Here is a 5,541-nt window from a genome sequence, read left to right as displayed (position 1 = left end):
ATGTCTCCGATTCCGCTTCACACTTTCTTGGGTCCTCCTGGAGTTAGGACAATGAGTCTCAGCGTTCAGAGCCTTTAAGTCATATCATCGCTCATCCCCAAGTCCCTGCTCATGTAACATAATTTTATTCCTCAAATGATCCTCCCTTGTCCACCCCCACCGGTGGTGCTGGAGAGTTCAGGACCTTGTGGATGCTTGGGCATGGATCTCCCGCTGAGCCACAAACATTGCGATAGCCAAAAAGAGGGTGCAATGTAACCTCCACTACCCCAATTATGCAGTTGAATTTACTAAATTTCCTCTCAGGGGTTAACACACTTAGAGTACAATGGATGAACCTCACCCCGAGAAAACCATGTTTCTGGCCAGTGTCTCTCTCCTGTCAGGTAAATACTCACCTGTCTTAATGTTCCTCTACTTTCTACCACCCCAAACTCTAGGGTGCTCACCCCACTGTGCTAAAGTCCATCAGATTCTCCCTTTTTTCTGTCAGGAGCTTTCTGTTCTTGGCTTGCCTCGTGAGGCTAATGTTTTTCTCACCGTAAAAGACCCAGCTGTCCTCCGGTGTCCCTGAATTTCCAAAACTCTACTTGTACACACAAGAGGCCAGCATTTCAGAATCATTTTAATAAGATTATATTTCCCACAGGATACTCAATAATAAGGGTTATTTTTATAACTAATGAACATATTTTGCTTTCGCAAGCTAAAAATGAGACTTTGACAGGCCAAAATGGGCAGAAAGGAAGGTAAGCCTATTTTATTTGGTCAGCCCTCTGTGCACATGCGCAGAACCTCTCGTCTTTGGCGATCATCTTCCCATTTGCTGGTAACAGAGGCCTTATGGGTGAACCTGCAGTCTGCATGAAGAGATAAAGTCCTGGAGTGGAAACCAATAATAGGCAAGGCCAGCGACTCATGGAAGCTTTCCTCTTCCTTGGGTAAAGCTCACTCACAATTACAGCTGGTGTGAACAGGCAACCTTCAGTCTTGTGAGCAGCAGGAACCACATGGCAGGGATTGACCCAGTCAGAGAAGCAGGCAGTTCTTGATGGTTTGTCAATGGACATCCCCAGTCCAGCTTCAGAGGGAGGACTTGAGGCAGGTGCTAGGAGGGTCTGGTGACATTGACCCCATGTCCCTCCCTGTCCATGTAACGTGTGTCTCCTGTTTCACGAGACCTCCAGAACAGAAAAGTTGATTTTTCTTCTCTGCCCTTGACCTCTTTTTAGTCCTTGGTCAGTCCCAGCCTGTGACTCAATCATCTTGGAAGGAACCAGACAGGTCATTCTGTATCTTGGACTTCCAGCTTCAGAAATGCAAGACAGATTTCTTCCTGGAGAACTATGCAGCCAGAGGCCCTTAGTGATAGCAGCCACAGCATTCCCAAACAGTCACAATGTGAATGGTTAGCATCCTCCGACCTTCCACAGTATCCCACAGCCTTCTCTTGGTAGGACTGTGACTGAGACAACACCAACCTCATGGCCGCTCTGGGGTGACTATCTTGAAAGAAGGAGTCTTGCACTAGCTGCCAAAGCTAAGGGAAATCTTGCAAGCAGGTTGGAGTTAGTCTTAGGGCACCAGAGATGTCCCCCAGAAGCCACAGTATTGACTTCAAGGAGGTGTGCTGGCTAAGTGCTATCTATCTAGGTACTTTAGCTCCAAATCCTTATTTCTTCTTCTAATACAACACCCCTTAGCCTCTTAAAACCTCAGTGTCTAGAACTTAGAACCTTGCTTTGCCTGCATGTCCTAGGAACCAGAACTCTAATCAAACCCTGTGTTTTCCCCTCACAGTAACCATGATAAAGTCACAGTTGTTACAGGGGAGAAACACTGTGGTAGGCAGACTAATGGGCCCCACAGATGCTGTTGTGCCCAAGCCGCCAGATCATGTGATTAGGGTGGTTATTCGGGTGAGCTGATGTAGTAACAAGGATTCTTACGAGTGAAGATCAGGAAAGCCAGAGAAGGAACAGTCAGGAAAGTCAGAGAAGGGGGTAGAGAGAGACAGCTCGAGCGAGCAAGACAGAAACATGGAGAGAGGATGCTATGGTGAGAGAAATGGAGAAAACGAGGCAATGAGAGAACAAGAGGAGAGTTTTGAAGATGCTGCAGCATGTGCCTTGGAGATGCAGGAGGAGAGGCCAAGAGCAGGGCATGCAGGCATCCTTAAGAAGCCACAGCAGGGGGGCTGGAGAGATGGCTCAGTGGTTAAGAGCATTGTGTGCTCTTCCAAAGGTCCTGAGTTCAATTCCCGGCAACCACATGGTGGTTCACAACCATCTGTTAAAGAGGTCTGGTGCCCTCTTCTGGCCTGCAGACATGAATGAACACAGACAGAATATTGTATACATAATGAATAAATAAATTTAAAAAAGAAGCCAGAGCAGGTTAAGAACGGACTTTCCTTCTGACGTCGAGTTATCAGTCTGACTTTCAAGAGTAGGAGATAGGGAATCCGTGCTGTCTTGAGTCACTGTTGTGATGGACCTTTGTGGCAGCCATAGGAGATAGGAAAGCCGAGGTTCTTTAACTGAACTCCAGGAAGAGGGCACTAGGCCTGGATGGTAGCTGAGATGTGTGGCCCCCAGGGCAGCCTTTTTATCCCTTTAACAATTGGCTCAAGTATGGTGGGTGGTGGTGTCTGTTGCCCTCTTTGCTGCAGCCATCGGGACAGTGCCTGTTGACGGTTGCTTTCTCTCAGCTCGCTTTCTCCACCACCCTTGATAGCTCACTGAGAATCCCTAGACAGGGCAAATAAAAGCACATGGCTTGGGACATGCTTTAATATAGGGATCACTTATCTCAGATTCACATTAAAGACATTTTGTGTTTCATCTGGCAACTCTAGCCCTGCGCCAGGGAACCACCTGCTGCTTTAAGGGTCTGTGATCTGATCTGTTGGCACCATCCCTGGAGACGGCTGTCAGCTCAGCTGAACCCCAGTTGGAATCCTCACTTAGCAACTTGTTAATTGGCTGTTCTGTCCCCAAGGGGCATTGTTGAGACCAGAGAGCAGGTGGGAAACACAGAGGCTAGTGAGGGAGGGCGGAGCTTAGAACAGGTGTGAGGTTCCCCTCGCAGCTCAGATGTCCTACTGCAAGAATTACCATTGAGCTGCCATCCTCTCTGGCCATCTGGGACTGATAGGAAGCACTCCATATTCTTCAAGGAGGGGAGAAATCATGGCTTGCTAGGGCCACTATACTATAAACAAGTACCAAAGACCAAAGAGCTTAAGTAGCAGAAATTTGTCTCCTCCTACTCCAGAGGCTGTGAGTTCAAGATCAGTGTGCCGCCATCTGATCTCTGGTAAGGTTCTCATCCTGAATGGTTGATGACCATTGTCTTGCTTTCTGTCCACATGGCTCTCTCTTGACATTGTGTTAGCGTCAACAGCACATCCTCATTATACCTTTGTGCCGTGCAAAGTTCTATTTCCAAATAGCCACATAGTGAGGTATCAGTAGTTAGGACTTCAGCATATGAATAATACGGGACCATTTCAGCCTGCATCAGGGAGCTGGCTGCACAAACTTGTAGTGTGAAGCGGCAGGGCTGCGTCCCTCCACCCGGCCGCCGGCTAGCTTTACACCCGAAATAATTACACGGAAACTGTATTCTTTTAAACACTGCCTGGCCCATAGTTTCAGCCTCTTATTGGTTAACTCTCACATCTTCCTTTAACCCATATTTAGTAATCTGGGTAGCACCACGAGGTGTGGCTTACCAGGAGAGATCTTAACCTGCGTCCATCTCGGAGAGGAGCAGCATGGAGACTCCCTCTGGCGACTGCCTGAAGCGTCTCCCCAACTCTACTTCCTTGTTCCCACAATTCTGTTCTGTCTACTCCACCTACCTAATTTTCTGTCTCTTGAAGGGCCAAGGCAGTTTTCTTTATTAATTAACCAATGAAAGAAACATAGACAGATAACTCTCCTCCATCACAAACTATCCCAGCACCTCTCAGAGCCCAGGACTGGGACCCAAGGGAAGGAGTTCACAGAGGCCTTCTGTAAGCTTCCACCAGGGCCAAGGTGTCAGAATGACAGGAAGCTGAGAGGAACCTCAGGCTAGAGAGAGTTAATCTTCCCAGAGGTAGCTTGGTAGCTAAGAAATCACAGTCCTCAGTGCTGAGCAGAGCCCAGGTTAGGACCTTGATTTTATTTGTCTATTAGTTTTACTCGGGAAAACTAAGAAACTCCAGCCACTACAGCTGGCTTGCAGAGTTCTCTGGCGTCTTCCTGATGTCAGGGCGCCATTCTGGCAACTGCACTGAGCGATGCCCAAGCTCCTAGGCAACTAGCACTGGACCAACATCTCTCTTTTAGGATACCATGCAGGGAAAGTCTTGTTACTATGCCAGGAGGGCTGAGATGATGTGTTGAGAGTCAGTATCTGCTGCATTATGCTTCAATAACAAATACCTTCAAGTCAGTAGACGTCAGCGGAAGGTGGCCTTCTCTTTCAACAGGATCCAGAGTAGGGCATGTCTGGAAATTAAAGTCCTGATCTTATGTGACAAAGCTTAATTGAAGCCACTGGTTTCTCCTGACAAAGGCTGGTATTGCAGGCCCTAGAGTCACAGATTATGGGCCCTAAGTGTCTCTGCATTCATGGCTTTCAAAATTTGTCCTACAGAACCCAGGGTTCCCCCTACCTCTCCCAGAACGTCAAGGAAAGGTAAGAGCCCATTATTTCTTTTAGACAACTGCCCTGCTACTTCTTTCTCATTCTGGATCTTCACACAGAGCTGCTTTGGGGAAAGAGGGCTCCCTCGCATAAAGTTGTGAAGACCATCAACCTAGTTCCATACTTTGTGTATGAAAGATTTCTTCTTCAAACATGTTTGGAACTCTCTACCTTATGACACAGTGCTAGACTTGAAGGTATTTGTTATTGAAGCATAATTCAGCAGATACTGACCAATAAACCCAGAAGCTCCAGGAAGTGCTCCACACACTGCATTGACGGGAACCAGTGTAGGTCTCCCATTATCTTAGGATGCCTTACAAGTGACAGCTGTTTATGTTTCTGGAGGGTTGGTAATGAACACGCAAAATGCATGGCTTCCTGGGAGTTGGGGAGGTGGCTCCTTAACATCATTTAAGTCTTGCAGAAACCTACAAATACTGCAGACTTGGAGGCTGAGTAAATCTCCCACAGTTAGTTAGACCTAGATAGGAACTTGGTCTAACTCCAGAGTCTGAGTTCTTCTTGTTAACTGATTTTCAGAAATGTTCCAGATCTTGAGCTTAAGAACCCAGGGTTTGGAACACCATTGGCAATTAGGGAAAATCAGGAAAAGAAGAGGTTTGGGATGTGGCAAAGGTCTCTACTGTAAATCCCATTGGTTTGAGGGTGTGGTGGATCCACGAATTCTCCTGACTCCACATGTCACTGGGAGAGGGGGACTTGGCAAAAAGGTAACTAACGAGTGAAGGGGAAACTAGAAAGCTTTACTCTGATGGCTGATGGAAAACATGGTCTCGGTTTATCTCTGCTCTAGAGAATCCAAGAAAACATATCTGTTTT

At 47.2% G+C, this 5,541-nt stretch overlaps 1 pseudogene; it reads right to left on the bottom strand.

Moving 5' to 3' along the window:
- Positions 1 to 241: 241 nt before the first annotated feature.
- Positions 242 to 394, bottom strand: LOC119806147 (annotated as a pseudogene).
- Between the last annotated feature and the right edge of the window lie 5,147 nt (positions 395 to 5,541).

The sequence above is a fragment of the Arvicola amphibius genome, chromosome 1 (assembly GCF_903992535.2).
Source record: "Arvicola amphibius chromosome 1, mArvAmp1.2, whole genome shotgun sequence".
NCBI classification, from domain to species: Eukaryota; Metazoa; Chordata; class Mammalia; order Rodentia; family Cricetidae; genus Arvicola; species Arvicola amphibius.
Note: the sequence above shows the minus strand (reverse complement) of the source record. Positions and strands in the feature narration are given on the sequence as shown.